Source organism: Amia ocellicauda, chromosome 2 (genome assembly GCF_036373705.1).
Source record: "Amia ocellicauda isolate fAmiCal2 chromosome 2, fAmiCal2.hap1, whole genome shotgun sequence".
In the NCBI taxonomy this organism is placed as follows: Eukaryota; Metazoa; Chordata; class Actinopteri; order Amiiformes; family Amiidae; genus Amia; species Amia ocellicauda.
This window is the reverse complement of record NC_089851.1, coordinates 57,142,550-57,160,259: the sequence shown is the minus strand read 5'-3', so window position 1 is coordinate 57,160,259 and position 17,710 is coordinate 57,142,550. Positions and strand designations below refer to the sequence as shown.

The 17,710-nt window shown below is 46.1% G+C and overlaps 14 non-coding genes across 14 annotated transcripts; 9 read left to right on the top strand and 5 right to left on the bottom strand.

The window, feature by feature from the left end:
* The first annotated feature begins 228 nt into the window (after positions 1-228).
* trnat-ugu (transfer RNA threonine (anticodon UGU)) lies at positions 229-302 on the top strand. The gene has a single exon. It is a non-coding gene; the product is annotated as a tRNA-Thr (tRNA).
* A 164-nt stretch (positions 303-466) lies between these two features.
* Positions 467-540, bottom strand: trnan-guu (transfer RNA asparagine (anticodon GUU)). Its single transcript has one exon. It is a non-coding gene; the product is annotated as a tRNA-Asn (tRNA).
* Positions 541-4,199: 3,659 nt separating this feature from the next.
* On the top strand, positions 4,200-4,273 carry trnat-agu (transfer RNA threonine (anticodon AGU)). The gene has a single exon. It is a non-coding gene; the product is annotated as a tRNA-Thr (tRNA).
* Positions 4,274-4,709: 436 nt separating this feature from the next.
* trnat-ugu (transfer RNA threonine (anticodon UGU)) lies at positions 4,710-4,783 on the top strand. The gene has a single exon. It is a non-coding gene; the product is annotated as a tRNA-Thr (tRNA).
* Positions 4,784-4,947: 164 nt separating this feature from the next.
* trnan-guu (transfer RNA asparagine (anticodon GUU)) lies at positions 4,948-5,021 on the bottom strand. Its single transcript has one exon. It is a non-coding gene; the product is annotated as a tRNA-Asn (tRNA).
* Positions 5,022-10,666: 5,645 nt separating this feature from the next.
* trnat-agu (transfer RNA threonine (anticodon AGU)) lies at positions 10,667-10,740 on the top strand. The gene has a single exon. It is a non-coding gene; the product is annotated as a tRNA-Thr (tRNA).
* A 359-nt stretch (positions 10,741-11,099) lies between these two features.
* trnat-ugu (transfer RNA threonine (anticodon UGU)) lies at positions 11,100-11,173 on the top strand. The gene has a single exon. It is a non-coding gene; the product is annotated as a tRNA-Thr (tRNA).
* Positions 11,174-11,337: 164 nt separating this feature from the next.
* Positions 11,338-11,411, bottom strand: trnan-guu (transfer RNA asparagine (anticodon GUU)). Its single transcript has one exon. It is a non-coding gene; the product is annotated as a tRNA-Asn (tRNA).
* Positions 11,412-13,820: 2,409 nt separating this feature from the next.
* trnat-agu (transfer RNA threonine (anticodon AGU)) lies at positions 13,821-13,894 on the top strand. The gene has a single exon. It is a non-coding gene; the product is annotated as a tRNA-Thr (tRNA).
* Positions 13,895-14,323: 429 nt separating this feature from the next.
* Positions 14,324-14,397, top strand: trnat-ugu (transfer RNA threonine (anticodon UGU)). Its single transcript has one exon. It is a non-coding gene; the product is annotated as a tRNA-Thr (tRNA).
* Positions 14,398-14,561: 164 nt separating this feature from the next.
* Positions 14,562-14,635, bottom strand: trnan-guu (transfer RNA asparagine (anticodon GUU)). The gene has a single exon. It is a non-coding gene; the product is annotated as a tRNA-Asn (tRNA).
* Positions 14,636-16,160: 1,525 nt separating this feature from the next.
* trnat-agu (transfer RNA threonine (anticodon AGU)) lies at positions 16,161-16,234 on the top strand. The gene has a single exon. It is a non-coding gene; the product is annotated as a tRNA-Thr (tRNA).
* Positions 16,235-16,663: 429 nt separating this feature from the next.
* trnat-ugu (transfer RNA threonine (anticodon UGU)) lies at positions 16,664-16,737 on the top strand. Its single transcript has one exon. It is a non-coding gene; the product is annotated as a tRNA-Thr (tRNA).
* A 164-nt stretch (positions 16,738-16,901) lies between these two features.
* trnan-guu (transfer RNA asparagine (anticodon GUU)) lies at positions 16,902-16,975 on the bottom strand. Its single transcript has one exon. It is a non-coding gene; the product is annotated as a tRNA-Asn (tRNA).
* Between the last annotated feature and the right edge of the window lie 735 nt (positions 16,976-17,710).

Here is a 17,710-nt window from a genome sequence, read left to right as displayed (position 1 = left end):
GACAGTCGCAACAGGGAGCTTGTTGCTCCCGTCAACCTTACGTTTTCACCTCTGTGTGCTTCCTTTGTTGCAGTCTGCATCCAGATTTTGTTTTGTTTTGTTTTGTTTTGTTTTGTTTTGTTTTGTTTTGTTTTGTTTTGTTTTGTTTTGTTTTGTTTTGTTTTGTTTTGTTTTGTTTTGTTTTTTGCCTTACGCCTGAGTGTAGGCACTGGGGAATGGGAGAGTCCTGGCACCGTGGCTTAGTTGGTCAAAGCACCTGTCTTGTAAACAGGAAACCCTGGGTTCGACTCCCAGCAGTGCCTTGGTTTATGTTGGCCTAGGCAATGGAAAGGAAGTTTCTAAACGCTCAATACATTTTTGCAAGATGGCCATCCACAGCAAGCAGCTTAAGGTTACTGTAGCCACAGTCTGGCAAGCTGTCCGCCAGAAGTAGAAACAATAACAAGGGGCGGGGGGAAAAGTGGGCCGTCCCTGGGTGGATTCGAACCACCATCCTTTTGGTTAACAGCCAAACGCGCTGACCGATTGCGCCACAGAGACAGACAGAGGTGTTGTGGTTGCTGCAGTCGTGCAGTTCCTTCACAGTTGCCAAAAATCATTTCCAGCACACGATTTTCTTTGTCGTTGAATGCAACATACGTGACCATTGGGGGAGCGATAGCAAGCAAGAGAGTTAGATATCGAGAGTCATAGATAGATAGATAGATAGATGGATGGATGGACGGCAAGGCAAGCATCTGATTGACGGTGTTCCGTGATCTGCTGTTATGCTACTATGCTACTGACCATTGGGGGAGCGATAGCAAGCAAGAGAGTTAGATAACAAGAGTCATAGATAGATAGATGGATGGATGGATGGACGGCAAGGCAAGCATCTGATTGACAGTGGTCCGTGATCTGCTGTTATGCTACTATGCTACTGACCATTGGGGGAGCGATAGCAAGTAAGAGAGTTAGATATCGAGAGTCATTGATAGATAGATAGATAGATGGATGGATGGACGGCAAGGCAAGCATCTGATTGACAGTGGTCCGTGATCTGCTGTTATGCTACAATGCTACTGACCATTGGGGGAGCGATAGCAAGCAAGAGAGTTAGATAACAAGAGTCATAGATAGATAGATGGATGGATGGATGGACGGCAAGGCAAGCATCTGATTGACAGTGGTCCGTGATCTGCTGTTATGCTACAATGCTACTGACCATTGGGGGAGCGATAGCAAGCAAGAGAGTTAGATATCAAGAGTCATAGATAGATAGATAGATAGATGGATGGACGGCAAGGCAAGCATCTGATTGACAGTGGTCCGTGATCTGCTGTTATGCTACAATGCTACTGACCATTGGGGGAGCGATAGCAAGCAAGAGAGTTAGATATCGAGAGTCATAGATTGATAGATAGATAGATGGATGGATGGACGGCAAGGCAAGCATCTGATTGACAGTGGTCCGTGATCTGCTGTTATGCTACTATGCTACTGACCATTGGGGGAGCGATAGCAAGCAAGAGAGTTAGATATCGAGAGTCATAGATAGATAGATAGATAGATGGATGGATGGACGGCAAGGCAAGCTTCTGATTGACAGTGGTCCGTGATCTGCTGTTATGATACTATGCTACTGACCATTGGGGGGGCGATAGCAAGCAAGAGAGTTAGATATCAAGAGTCATAGATAGATAGATAGATAGATGGATGGATGGACGGCAAAGCAAGCATCTGATTGACAGTGGTCCGTGATCTGCTGTTATGCTACTATGCTACTGACCATTGGGGGAGCGATAGCAAGCAAGAGAGTTAGATATCGAGAGTCATTGATAGATAGATAGATAGATGGATGGATGGATGGACGGCAAGGCAAGCATCTGAGTGACAGTGGTCCGTGATCTGCTGTTATGCTACTATGCTACTGACCATTGGGGGAGCGATAGCAAGCAAGAGAGTTAGATATCAAGAGTCATAGATAGATAGATAGATAGATGGATGGATGGACGGCAAGGCAAGCATCTGATTGACAGTGGTCCGTGATCTGCTGTTATGCTACTATGCTACTGACCATTGGGGGAGCGATAGCAAGTAAGAGAGTTTGATATCGAGAGTCATTGATAGATAGATAGATAGATAGATGGATGGATGGATGGACGGCAAGGCAAGCATCTGATTGACAGTGGTCCGTGATCTGCTGTTATGCTACTATGCTACTGACCATTGGGGGAGCGATAGCAAGTAAGAGAGTTAGATATCGAGAGTCATTGATAGATTGATAGATAGATGGATGGATGGATGGACGGCAAGGCAAGCATCTGATTGACAGTGGTCCGTGATCTGCTGTTATGCTACTATGCTACTGACCATTGGGGGAGCGATAGCAAGCAAGAGAGTTAGATATCGAGAGTCATAGATAGATAGATAGATAGATGGATGGATGGACGGCAAGGCAAGCATCTGATTGACATTGGTCCGTGATCTGCTGTTATGCTACAATGCTACTGACCATTGGGGGAGCGATAGCAAGCAAGAGAGTTAGATATCAAGAGTCATAGATAGATAGATAGATAGATGGATGGATGGACGGCAAGGCAAGCATCTGATTGACAGTGGTCCGTGATCTGCTGTTATGCTACTATGCTACTGACCATTGGGGGAGCGATAGCAAGCAAGAGAGTTAGATATCGAGAGTCATTGATAGATAGATAGATAGATGGATGGATGGATGGACGGCAAAGCAAGCATCTGAGTGACAGTGGTCCGTGATCTGCTGTTATGCTACTATGCTACTGACCATTGGGGGAGCGATAGCAAGCAAGAGAGTTAGATATCAAGAGTCATAGATAGATAGATAGATAGATGGATGGATGGACGGCAAGGCAAGCATCTGATTGACAGTGGTCCGTGATCTGCTGTTATGCTACTATGCTACTGACCATTGGGGGAGCGATATCTAGCAAGAGAGTTAGATATCAAGAGTCATAGATAGATAGATAGATGGATGGATGGATGGACGGCAAGGCAAGCATCTGATTGACAGTGGTCCGTGATCTGCTGTTATGCTACTATGCTACTGACCATTGGGGGAGCGATAGCAAGCAAGAGAGTTAGATATCAAGAGTCATAGATAGGTAGATGGATGGGTGGATGGATGTACGGCAAGGCAAGCATCTGATTGACAGTGGTCCGTGATCTGCTGTTATGCTACTTTGCTACTGACCATTGGGGGAGCGATAGCAAGCAAGAGAGTTAGATGTCAAGAGTCATAGATAGATAGATAGATGGATGGATGGATGGACGGCAAGGCAAGCATCTGATTGACAGTGGTCCGTGATCTGCTGTTATGCTACTATGCTACTGACCATTGGGGGAGCGATAGCAAGCAAGAGAGTTAGATATTGAGAGTCATAGATAGATGGATGGATGGATGGACGGCAAGGCAAGAACCTGATTGACAGCGGTCCGTGATCTGCTGTTATACTACAATGCTACTGACCATTGGGGGAGCGATAGCAAGCAAGAGAGTTAGATATCAAGAGTCATAGATAGATAGATAGATAGATGGATGGATGGACGGCAAGGCAAGCATCTGATTGACAGTGGTCCGTGATCTGCTGTTATGCTACAATGCTACGGACCATTGGGGGAGCGATAGCAAGCAAGAGAGTTAGATATCAAGAGTCATAGATAGATAGATAGATAGATGGATGGATGGACGGCAAGGCAAGCATCTGATTGACAGTGGTCCGTGATCTGCTGTTATGATACTATGCTACTGACCATTGGGGGAGCGATAGCAAGCAAGAGAGTTAGATATCAAGAGTCATAGATAGATAGATGGATGGATGGATGGATGGACGGCAAGGCAAGCATCTGATTGACAGTGGTCCGTGATCTGCTGTTATGCTACTTTGCTTCTGACCATTGGGGGAGCGATAGCAAGCAAGAGAGTTAGATGTCAAGAGTCATAGATAGATAGATAGACAGATGGATGGATGGACGGCAAGGCAAGCACCTGATTGACAGTGGTCCGTGATCTGCTGTTATGCTACTATGCTACTGACCATTGGGGGAGCGATAGCAAGCAAGAGAGTTAGATATTGAGAGTCATAGATAGATGGATGGATGGATGGACGGCAAGGCAAGAACCTGATTGACAGCGGTCCGTGATCTGCTGTTATTCTACTATCAGCAGCAGCAGCGGCAGATTTGGCACCGTGGCTTAGTTGGTTAAAGCGCCTGTCTAGTAAACAGGAAGTCCTGGGTTCAAATCCCAGCGGTGCCTTAGGCGGGCTTTCTGTGCTCCTTGCGAAGCTTGTGCTTCCGCTTTGTCGACCATCAGTTTTAGCAAGATAGGCTTATCGTAAAGCCATCAGAGGACGTAATGAACCGGAAAGCCAACTGGACAGACGCCGGTTTGTAAAGAAGAACCAGAACCCAAAGGACACGCGCTACGGCCAACGTCCAATTCCCATTGCCCCTGGACAGTCGCAACAGGGAGCTTGTTGCTCCCGTCAACCTTACGTTTTCACCTCTGTGTGCTTCCTTTGTTGCAGTCTGCATCCAGATTTTGTTTTGTTTTGTTTTGTTTTGTTTTGTTTTGTTTTGTTTTGTTTTGTTTTGTTTTGTTTTGTTTTGTTTTGTTTTGTTTTGTTTTGTTTTGTTTTGTTTTGTTTTTTGCCTTACGCCTGAGTGTAGGCACTGGGGAATAGGAGAGTCCTGGCACCGTGGCTTAGTTGGTCAAAGCACCTGTCTTGTAAACAGGAAACTCTGGGTTCAACTCCCAGCAGTGCCTTGGTTTATGTTGGCCTAGGCAATGGAAAGGAAGTTTCTAAACGCTCAATACATTTTTGCAAGATGGCCGTCCACAGCAAGCAGCTTAAGGTTACTGTAGCCACAGTCTGGCAAGCTGTCCGCCAGAAGTAGAAACAATAACAAGGGGCGGGGGGAAAAGTGGGCCATCCCTGGGTGGATTCGAACCACCATCCTTTTGGTTAACAGCCAAACGCGCTGACCGATTGCGCCACAGAGACAGACAGAGGTGTTGTGGTTGCTGCAGTCGTGCAGTTCCTTCACAGTTGCCAAAAATCATTTCCAGCACACGATTTTCTTTGTCGTTGAATGCAACATACGTGACCATTGGGGGAGCGATAGCAAGCAAGAGAGTTAGATATCGAGAGTCATAGATAGATAGATAGATAGATGGATGGATGGACGACAAGGCAAGCATCTGATTGACAGTGGTCCGTGATCTGCTGTTATGCTACTATGCTACTGACCATTGGGTGAGCGAAAGCAAGTAAGAGAGTTAGATATCAAGAGTCATAGATAGATAGATAGATGGATGGATGGACGGCAAGGCAAGCATCTGATTGACAGTGGTCCGTGATCTGCTGTTATGCTACAATGCTACTGACCATTGGTGGAGTGATAGCAAGCAAGAGAGTTAGATATCAAGAGTCATTGATAGATAGATAGATAGATGGATGGATGGATGGACGGCAAGGCAAGCATTTGATTGACAGTGGTCCGTGATCTGCTGTTATGCTACTATGCTACTGACCATTGGGGGAGCGATAGCAAGCAAGAGAGTTAGATATCGAGAGTCATTGATAGATAGATAGATAGATGGATGGATGGATGGACGGAAAGGCAAGCATCTGATTGACAGTGGTCCGTGATCTGCTGTTATGCTACTATGCTACTGACCATTGGGGGAGCGATAGCAAGCAAGAGAGTTAGATATCAAGAGTCATTGATAGATAGATAGATAGATGGATGGATGGACGGCAAGGCAAGCATCTGATTGACAGTGGTCCGTGATCTGCTGTTATGCTACTATGCTACTGACCATTGGGGGAGCGATAGCAAGTAAGAGAGTTAGATATCGAGAGTCATTGATAGATAGATAGATAGATGGATGGATGGATGGACGGCAAGGCAAGCATCTGATTGACAGTGGTCCGTGATCTGCTGTTATGCTACTATGCTACTGACCATTGGGGGAGCGATAGCAAGCAAGAGAGTTAGATATCAAGAGTCATTGATAGATAGATAGATAGATGGATGGATGGACGGCAAGGCAAGCATCTGATTGACAGTGGTCCATGATCTGCTGTTATGCTACTATGCTACTGACCATTGGGGGAGCGATAGCAAGCAAGAGAGTTAGATAACAAGAGTCATAGATAGATAGATGGATGGATGGATGGACGGCAAGGCAAGCATCTGATTGACAGTGGTCCGTGATCTGCTGTTATGCTACTATGCTACTGACCATTGGGGGAGCGATAGCAAGTAAGAGAGTTAGATATCGAGAGTCATTGATAGATAGATAGATAGATGGATGGATGGACGGCAAGGCAAGCATCTGATTGACAGTGGTCCGTGATCTGGTGTTATGCTACTATGCTACTGACCATTGGGGGAGCGATAGCAAGCAAGAGAGTTAGATATCAAGAGTCATTGATAGATAGATAGATAGATGGATGGATGGATGGACGGCAAGGCAAGCATTTGATTGACAGTGGTCCGTGATCTGCTGTTATGCTACTATGCTACTGACCATTGGGGGAGCGATAGCAAGCAAGAGAGTTAGATATCGAGAGTCATTGATAGATAGATAGATAGATGGATGGATGGATGGACGGAAAGGCAAGCATCTGATTGACAGTGGTCCGTGATCTGCTGTTATGCTACTATGCTACTGACCATTGGGGGAGCGATAGCAAGCAAGAGAGTTAGATATCAAGAGTCATTGATAGATAGATAGATAGATGGATGGATGGACGGCAAGGCAAGCATCTGATTGACAGTGGTCCGTGATCTGCTGTTATGCTACTATGCTACTGACCATTGGGGGAGCGATAGCAAGTAAGAGAGTTAGATATCGAGAGTCATTGATAGATAGATAGATAGATGGATGGATGGATGGACGGCAAGGCAAGCATCTGATTGACAGTGGTCCGTGATCTGCTGTTATGCTACTATGCTACTGACCATTGGGGGAGCGATAGCAAGCAAGAGAGTTAGATATCAAGAGTCATTGATAGATAGATAGATAGATGGATGGATGGACGGCAAGGCAAGCATCTGATTGACAGTGGTCCATGATCTGCTGTTATGCTACTATGCTACTGACCATTGGGGGAGCGATAGCAAGCAAGAGAGTTAGATAACAAGAGTCATAGATAGATAGATGGATGGATGGATGGACGGCAAGGCAAGCATCTGATTGACAGTGGTCCGTGATCTGCTGTTATGCTACTATGCTACTGACCATTGGGGGAGCGATAGCAAGTAAGAGAGTTAGATATCGAGAGTCATTGATAGATAGATAGATAGATGGATGGATGGACGGCAAGGCAAGCATCTGATTGACAGTGGTCCGTGATCTGGTGTTATGCTACTATGCTACTGACCATTGGGGGAGCGATAGCAAGCAAGAGAGTTAGATATCGAGAGACATAGACAGATAGATAGATAGATGGATGGATGGATGGATGGCAAGGCAAGCATCTGATTGACAGTGGTCCGTGATCTGCTGTTATGCTACTATGCTACTGACCATTGGGGGAGCGATAGCAAGCAAGAGAGTTAGATATCGAGAGTCATAGATAGATAGATAGATAGATAGATATATAGATGGATGGATGGACGGCAAGGCAAGCATCTGATTGACAGTGGTCCGTGATCTGCTGTTATGCTACTATGCTACTGACCATTGGGGGAGCGATAGCAAGCAAGAGAGTTAGATATCGAGAGTCATAGATAGATAGATAGATAGATAGATGGATGGATGGATGGACGGCAAGGCAAGCATCTGATTGACAGTGGTCCGTGATCTGCTGTTATGCTACTATGCTACTGACCATTGGGGTAGCGATAGCAAGCAAGAGAGTTAGATATCGAGAGTCATAGATAGATAGATAGATAGATAGATGGATGGATGGATGGACGGCAAGGCAAGCATCTGATTGACAGTGGTCCGTGATCTGCTGTTATGCTACTATGCTACTGACCATTGGGGGAGCGATAGCAAGCAAGAGAGTTAGATATCGAGAGTCATAGATAGTTAGATAGATAGATGGATGGATGGATGGATGGCAAGGCAAGCATCTGATTGACAGTGGTCTGTAAACTGCTGTTATGCTACAATGCTACTGACCATTGGGGGAGCGATAGCAAGCAAGTGAGTTAGATATCGAGAGTCATAGATAGATAGATAGATAGATGGATGGATGGATGGACGGCAAGGCAAGCATCTGATTGACAGTGGTCCGTGATCTGGTGTTATGCTACTATGCTACTGACCATTGGGGGAGCGATAGCAAGCAAGAGAGTTAGATATCGAGAGTCATAGACAGATAGATAGATAGATGGATGGATGGATGGATGGCAAGGCAAGCATCTGATTGACAGTGGTCCGTGATCTGCTGTTATGCTACTATGCTACTGACCATTGGGGGAGCGATAGCAAGCAAGAGAGTTAGATATCGAGAGTCATAGATAGATAGATAGATAGATAGATATATAGATGGATGGATGGACGGCAAGGCAAGCATCTGATTGACAGTGGTCCGTGATCTGCTGTTATGCTACTATGCTACTGACCATTGGGGGAGCGATAGCAAGCAAGAGAGTTAGATATCGAGAGTCATAGATAGATAGATAGATAGATGGATGGATGGATGGACGGCAAGGCAAGCATCTGATTGACAGTGGTCCGTGATCTGCTGTTATGCTACTATGCTACTGACCATTGGGGGAGCGATAGCAAGCAAGAGAGTTAGATATCGAGAGTCATAGATAGATAGATAGATAGATGGATGGATGGACGGCAAGGCAAGCATCTGATTGACAGTGGTCTGTGATCTGCTGTTATGCTACTATGCTACTGACCATTGGGGGAGCGAAAGGAAGCAAGAGAGTTAGATATCGAGAGTCATAGATAGATAGATAGATAGATGGATGGATGGACGGCAAGGCAAGCATCTGATTGACAGTGGTCTGTGATCTGCTGTTATGCTACTATGCTACTGACCATTGGGGGAGCGATAGCAAGCAAGAGAGTTAGATATCGAGAGTCATAGACAGATAGATAGATAGATAGATGGATGGATGGATGGACGGCAAGGCACGCATCGGATTGACAGTGGTCCGTGATCTGATGTTATGCTACAATGCTACTGACCATTGGGGGAGCGATAGCAAGCAAGAGAGATTGATATCGAGAGTCATAGATAGATAGATAGATAGATGGATGGATGGACGGCAAGGCAAGCATCTGATTGACAGTGGTCCGTGATCTGCTGTTATGCTACTATGCTACTGACCATTGGGGGAGCGAAAGGAAGCAAGAGAGTTAGATATCGAGAGTCATAGATAGATAGATAGATAGATAGATTGATAGATAGATGGATGGATGGATGGATGGACGGCAAGGCAAGCATCTGATTGACAGTGGTCCGTGATCTGCTGTTATGCTACTATGCTACTGACCATTGGGGGAGCGATAGCAAGCAAGAGAGTTAGATATCGAGAGTCATAGATAGATAGATAGATAGATGGATGGATGGACGACAAGGCAAGCATCTGATTGACAGTGGTCCGTGATCTGCTGTTATGCTACTATGCTACTGACCATTGGGGGAGCGATAGCAAGCAAGTGAGTTAGATATCGAGAGTCATAGATAGATAGATAGATAGATGGATGGATGGATGGACGGCAAGGCAAGCATCTGATTGACAGTGGTCCGTGATCTGGTGTTATGCTACTATGCTACTGACCATTGGGGGAGCGATAGCAAGCAAGAGAGTTAGATATCGAGAGTCATAGACAGATAGATAGATAGATGGATGGATGGATGGATGGCAAGGCAAGCATCTGATTGACAGTGGTCCGTGATCTGCTGTTATGCTACTATGCTACTGACAATTGGGGGAGCGATAGCAAGCAAGAGAGTTAGATATCGAGAGTCATAGATAGATAGATAGATAGATAGATAGATATATAGATGGATGGATGGACGGCAAGGCAAGCATCTGATTGACAGTGGTCCGTGATCTGCTGTTATGCTACTATGCTACTGACCATTGGGGGAGCGATAGCAAGCAAGAGAGTTAGATATCGAGAGTCATAGATAGATAGATAGATAGATGGATGGATGGACGGCAAGGCAAGCATCTGATTGACAGTGGTCTGTGATCTGCTGTTATGCTACTATGCTACTGACCATTGGGGGAGCGATAGCAAGCAAGAGAGTTAGATATCGAGAGTCATAGACAGATAGATAGATAGTTCGATGGATGGATGGACGGCAAGGCAAGCATCTGATTGACAGTGGTCCGTGATCTGATGTTATGCTACTATGCTACTGACCATTGGGGGAGCGATAGCAAGCAAGAGAGTTAGATATCGAGAGTCATAGATAGATAGATAGATAGATGGATGGATGGACGGCAAGGCACGCATCGGATTGACAGTGGTCCGTGATCTGATGTTATGCTACAATGCTACTGACCATTGGGGGAGCGATAGCAAGCAAGAGAGATAGATATCGAGAGTCATAGATAGATAGATAGATAGATGGATGGATGGACGGCAAAGCAAGCATCTGATTGACAGTGGTCCGTGATCTGCTGTTATGCTACTATCAGCAGCAACAGTGGCAGATTTGGCGCCGTGGCTTAGTTGGTTAAAGTGCCTGTCTAGTAAACAGGAGGTCCTGGGTTCAAATCCCAGCGGTGCCTTAGGCGGGCTTTCTGTGCTCCTTGCGAAGCTTGTGCTTCCGCTTTGTCGACCATCAGTTTTAGCAAGATAGGCTTATCGTAAAGCCATCAGAGGATGTAATGAACCGGAAAGCCAACTGGACAGACGCCGGTTTGTAAAGAAGAACCAGAACCCAAAGGACAAGCGCTACGGCCAACGTCCAATTCCCATTGCCGCCCCTGGACAGTCGCAACAGGGAGCTTGTTGCTCCCGTCAACCTTACGTTTTCACCTCTGTGTGCTTCCTTTGTTGCAGCCTGCATCCAGATTTTGTTTTGTTTTGTTTGGTTTTGTTTTTTGCCTTACGCCTGAGTGTAGGCACTGGGGAATGGGAGAGTCCTGGCACCGTGGCTTAGTTGGTCAAAGCGCCTGTCTTGTAAACAGGAAACCCTGGGTTCGACTCCCAGCAGTGCCTTGGTTTATGTTGGCCTAGGCAATGGAAAGGAAGTTTCTAAACGCTCAATACATTTTTGCAAGATGGCCATCCACAGCAAGCAGCTTAAGGTTACTGTAGCCACAGTCTGGCAAGCTGTCCGCCAGAAGTAGAAACAATAACAAGGGGCGGGGGGAAAAGTGGGCCGTCCCTGGGTGGATTCGAACCACCATCCTTTTGGTTAACAGCCAAACGCGCTGACCGATTGCGCCACAGAGACAGACAGAGGTGTTGTGGTTGCTGCAGTCGTGCAGTTCCTTCACAGTTGCCAAAAATCATTTCCAGCACACGATTTTCTTTGTCGTTGAATGCAACATACGTGACCATTGGGGGAGCGATAGCAAGCAAGAGAGTTAGATATCGAGAGTCATAGATAGATAGATAGATAGATAGATAGATAGATAGATAGATAGATAGATAGATAGATGGATGGATGGATGGACGGCAAGGCAAGCATCTGATTGACAGTGGTCCGTGATCTGCTGTTATGATACTATGCTACTGACCATTGGGGGAGCGATAGCAAGCAAGAGAGTTAGATATCAAGAGTCATAGATAGATAGATGGATGGATGGATGGACGGCAAGGCAAGCATCTGATTGACAGTGGTCCGTGATCTGCTGTTATGCTACTTTGCTTCTGACCATTGGGGGAGCGATTGCAAGCAAGAGAGTTAGATGTCAAGAGTCATAGATAGATAGATGGATGGATGGATGGACGGCAAGGCAAGCATCTGATTGACAGTGGTCCGTGATCTGCTGTTATGCTACTTTGCTACTGACCATTGGGGGAGCGATAGCAAGCAAGAGAGTTAGATAACAAGAGTCATAGATAGATAGATGGATGGATGGATGGACGGCAAGGCAAGCATCTGATTGACAGTGGTCCGTGATCTGCTGTTATGATACTATGCTACTGACCATTGGGGGAGCGATAGCAAGTAAGAGAGTTAGATATCGAGAGTCATTGATAGATAGATAGATAGATGGATGGATGGACGGCAAGGCAAGCATCTGATTGACAGTGGTCCGTGATCTGCTGTTATGCTACAATGCTACTGACCATTGGGGGAGCGATAGCAAGCAAGAGAGTTAGATATCAAGAGTCATAGATAGATAGATAGATAGATGTATGGATGGACGGCAAGGCAAGCATCTGATTGACAGTGGTCCGTGATCTGCTGTTATGCTACAATGCTACTGACCATTGGGGGAGCGATAGCAAGCAAGAGAGTTAGATATCAAGAGTCATAGATAGATAGATAGATAGATGGATGGATGGACGGCAAGGCAAGCATCTGATTGACAGTGGTCCGTGATCTGCTGTTATGCTACTTTGCTTCTGACCATTGGGGGAGCGATAGCAAGCAAGAGAGTTAGATGTCAAGAGTCATAGATAGATAGATAGACAGATGGATGGATGGACGGCAAGGCAAGCACCTGATTGACAGTGGTCCGTGATCTGCTGTTATGCTACTATGCTACTGACCATTGGGGGAGCGATAGCAAGCAAGAGAGTTAGATATCGAGAGTCATTGATAGATAGATAGATAGATGGATGGATGGACGGCAAGGCAAGCATCTGATTGACAGTGGTCCGTGATCTGCTGTTATGCTACAATGCTACTGACCATTGGGGGAGCGATAGCAAGCAAGAGAGTTAGATATCAAGAGTCATAGATAGATAGATAGATAGATGGATGGATGGACGGCAAGGCAAGCATCTGATTGACAGTGGTCCGTGATCTGCTGTTATGCTACAATGCTACTGACCATTGGGGGAGCGATAGCAAGCAAGAGAGTTAGATATCAAGAGTCATAGATAGATAGATAGATAGATGGATGGATGGACGGCAAGGCAAGCATCTGATTGACAGTGGTCCGTGATCTGCTGTTATGCTACAATGCTACTGACCATTGGGGGAGCGATAGCAAGCAAGAGAGTTAGATATCAAGAGTCATAGATAGATAGATAGATAGATGGATGGATGGACGGCAAGGCAAGCATCTGATTGACAGTGGTCCGTGATCTGCTGTTATGCTACAATGCTACTGACCATTGGGGGAGCGATAGCAAGCAAGAGAGTTAGATATCAAGAGTCATAGATAGATAGATAGATGGATGGATGGATGGACGGCAAGGCAAGCATCTGATTGACAGTGGTCCGTGATCTGCTGTTATGATACTATGCTTCTGACCATTGGGGGAGCGATAGCAAGCAAGAGAGTTAGATATCAAGAGTCATAGATAGATAGATGGATGGATGGATGGATGGACGGCAAGGCAAGCATCTGATTGACAGTGGTCCGTGATCTGCTGTTATGCTACTTTGCTTCTGACCATTGGGGGAGCGATAGCAAGCAAGAGAGTTAGATGTCAAGAGTCATAGATAGATAGATAGACAGATGGATGGATGGATGGCAAGGCAAGCACCTGATTGACAGTGGTCCGTGATCTGCTGTTATGCTACTATGCTACTGACCATTGGGGGAGCGATAGCAAGCAAGAGAGTTAGATATTGAGAGTCATAGATAGATGGATGGATGGATGGACGGCAAGGCAAGAACCTGATTGACAGCGGTCCGTGATCTGCTGTTATTCTACTATCAGCAGCAGCAGCGGCAGATTTGGCGCCGTGGCTTAGTTGGTTAAAGCGCCTGTCTAGTAAACAGGAGGTCCTGGGTTCAAATCCCAGCGGTGCCTTAGGCGGGCTTTCTGTGCTCCTTGCGAAGCTTGTGCTTCCGCTTTGTCGACCATCAGTTTTAGCAAGATAGGCTTATCGTAAAGCCATCAGAGGACGTAATGAACCGGAAAGCCAACTGGACAGACGCCGGTTTGTAAAGAAGAACCAGAACCCAAAGGACACGCGCTACGGCCAACGTCCAATTCCCATTGCCGCCCCTGGACAGTCGCAACAGGGAGCTTGTTGCTCCCGTCAACCTTACGTTTTCACCTCTGTGTGCTTCCTTTGTTGCAGTCTGCATCCAGATTTTGTTTTGTTTTGTTTTGTTTTGTTTTGTTTTGTTTTGTTTTGTTTTGTTTTGTTTTGTTTTGTTTTGTTTTGTTTTGTTTTGTTTTGTTTTGTTTTTTGCCTTACGCCTGAGTGTAGGCACTGGGGAATGGGAGAGTCCTGGCACCGTGGCTTAGTTGGTCAAAGCACCTGTCTTGTAAACAGGAAACCCTGGGTTCGACTCCCAGCAGTGCCTTGGTTTATGTTGGCCTAGGCAATGGAAAGGAAGTTTCTAAACGCTCAATACATTTTTGCAAGATGGCCATCCACAGCAAGCAGCTTAAGGTTACTGTAGCCACAGTCTGGCAAGCTGTCCGCCAGAAGTAGAAACAATAACAAGGGGCGGGGGGAAAAGTGGGCCGTCCCTGGGTGGATTCGAACCACCATCCTTTTGGTTAACAGCCAAACGCGCTGACCGATTGCGCCACAGCGACAGACAGAGGTGTTGTGGTTGCTGCAGTCGTGCAGTTCCTTCACAGTTGCCAAAAATCATTTCCAGCACACGATTTTCTTTGTCGTTGAATGCAACATACGTGACCATTGGGGGAGCGATAGCAAGCAAGAGAGTTAGATATCGAGAGTCATAGATAGATAGATAGATAGATGGATGGATGGACGGCAAGGCAAGCATCTGATTGACAGTGTTCCGTGATCTGCTGTTATGCTACTATGCTACTGACCATTGGGGGAGCGATAGCAAGCAAGAGAGTTAGATAACAAGAGTCATAGATAGATAGATGGAAGGATGGATGGACGGCAAGGCAAGCATCTGATTGACAGTGGTCCGTGATCTGCTGTTATGCTACTATGCTACTGACCATTGGGGGAGCGATAGCAAGTAAGAGAGTTAGATATCGAGAGTCATTGATAGATAGATAGATGGATGGATGGATGGACGGCAAGGCAAGCATCTGATTGACAGTGGTCCGTGATCTGCTGTTATGCTACAATGCTACTGACCATTGGGGGAGCGATAGCAAGCAAGATAGTTAGATATCAAGAGTCATAGATAGATAGATAGATAGATGTATGGATGGATGGCAAGGCAAGCATCTGATTGACAGTGGTCCGTGATCTGCTGTTATGCTACAATGCTACTGACCATTGGGGGAGCGATAGCAAGCAAGAGAGTTAGATATCAAGAGTCATAGATAGATAGATAGATAGATGGATGGATGGACGGCAAGGCAAGCATCTGATTGACAGTGGTCCGTGATCTGCTGTTATGCTACAATGCTACTGACCATTGGGGGAGCGATAGCAAGCAAGAGAGTTAGATATCAAGAGTCATAGATAGATAGATAGATAGATGGATGGATGGACGGCAAGGCAAGCATCTGATTGACAGTGGTCCGTGATCTGCTGTTATGCTACAATGCTACTGACCATTGGGGGAGCGATAGCAAGCAAGAGAGTTAGATATCAAGAGTCATAGATAGATAGATAGATAGATGGATGGATGGACGGCAAGGCAAGCATCTGATTGACAGTGGTCCGTGATCTGCTGTTATGATACTATGCTTCTGACCATTGGGGGAGCGATAGCAAGCAAGAGAGTTAGATATCAAGAGTCATAGATAGATAGATGGATGGATGGATGGATGGACGGCAAGGCAAGCATCTGATTGACAGTGGTCCGTGATCTGCTGTTATGCTACTTTGCTTCTGACCATTGGGGGAGCGATAGCAAGCAAGAGAGTTAGATGTCAAGAGTCATAGATAGATAGATAGACAGATGGATGGATGGATGGCAAGGCAAGCACCTGATTGACAGTGGTCCGTGATCTGCTGTTATGCTACTATGCTACTGACCATTGGGGGAGCGATAGCAAGCAAGAGAGTTAGATATTGAGAGTCATAGATAGATGGATGGATGGATGGACGGCAAGGCAAGAACCTGATTGACAGCGGTCCGTGATCTGCTGTTATTCTACTATCAGCAGCAGCAGTGGCAGATTTGGCGCTGTGGCTTAGTTGGTTAAAGCGCCTGTCTAGTAAACAGGAGGTCCTGGGTTCAAATCCCAGCGGTGCCTTAGGCGGGCTTTCTGTGCTCCTTGCGAAGCTTGTGCTTCCGCTTTGTAGACCATCAGTTTTAGCAAGATAGGCTTATCGTAAAGCCATCAGAGGACGTAATGAACCGGAAAGCCAACTGGACAGACGCCGGTTTGTAAAGAAGAACCAGAACCCAAAGGACACGCGCTACGGCCAACGTCCAATTCCCATTGCCGCCCCTGGACAGTCGCAACAGGGAGCTTGTTGCTCCCGTCAACCTTACGTTTTCACCTCTGTGTGCTTCCTTTGTTGCAGTCTGCATCCAGATTTTGTTTTGTTTTGTTTTGTTTTGTTTTGTTTTGTTTTGTTTTGTTTTGTTTTGTTTTGTTTTGTTTTGTTTTGTTTTGTTTTGTTTTGTTTTGTTTTTTGCCTTACGCCTGAGTGTAGGCACTGGGGAATGGGAGAGTCCTGGCACCGTGGCTTAGTTGGTCAAAGCACCTGTCTTGTAAACAGGAAACCCTGGGTTCGACTCCCAGCAGTGCCTTGGTTTATGTTGGCCTAGGCAATGGAAAGGAAGTTTCTAAACGCTCAATACATTTTTGCAAGATGGCCATCCACAGCAAGCAGCTTAAGGTTACTGTAGCCACAGTCTGGCAAGCTGTCCGCCAGAAGTAGAAACAATAACAAGGGGCGGGGGGAAAAGTGGGCCGTCCCTGGGTGGATTCGAACCACCATCCTTTTGGTTAACAGCCAAACGCGCTGACCGATTGCGCCACAGAGACAGACAGAGGAGTGGTGGTTGCTGCAGTCATGCAGTTCCTTCACAGTTGCCAAAAATCATTTCCAGCACACGATTTTCTTTGTCGTTGAATGCAACATACGTGACCATTGGGGGAGCGATAGCAAGCAAGAGAGTTAGATATCGAGAGTCATAGATAGATAGATAGATGGATGGATGGATGGACGGCAAGGCAAGCATCTGATTGACAGTGGTCCGTGATCTGCTGTTATGCTACAATGCTACTGACCATTGGGGGAGCGATAGCAAGCAAGAGAGTTAGATATCAAGAGTCATAGATAGATAGATAGATAGATGTATGGATGGACGGCAAGGCAAGCATCTGATTGACAGTGGTCCGTGATCTGCTGTTATGCTACAATGCTACTGACCATTGGGGGAGCGATAGCAAGCAAGAGAGTTAGATATCAAGAGTCATAGATAGATAGATAGATAGATGGATGGATGGACGGCAAGGCAAGCATCTGATTGACAGTGGTCCGTGATCTGCTGTTATGCTACAATGCTACTGACCATTGGGGGAGCGATAGCAAGCAAGAGAGTTAGATATCAAGAGTCATAGATAGATAGATAGATAGATGGATGGATGGACGGCAAGGCAAGCATCTGATTGACAGTGGTCCGTGATCTGCTGTTATGATACTATGCTTCTGACCATTGGGGGAGCGATAGCAAGCAAGAGAGTTAGATATCAAGAGTCATAGATAGATAGATGGAT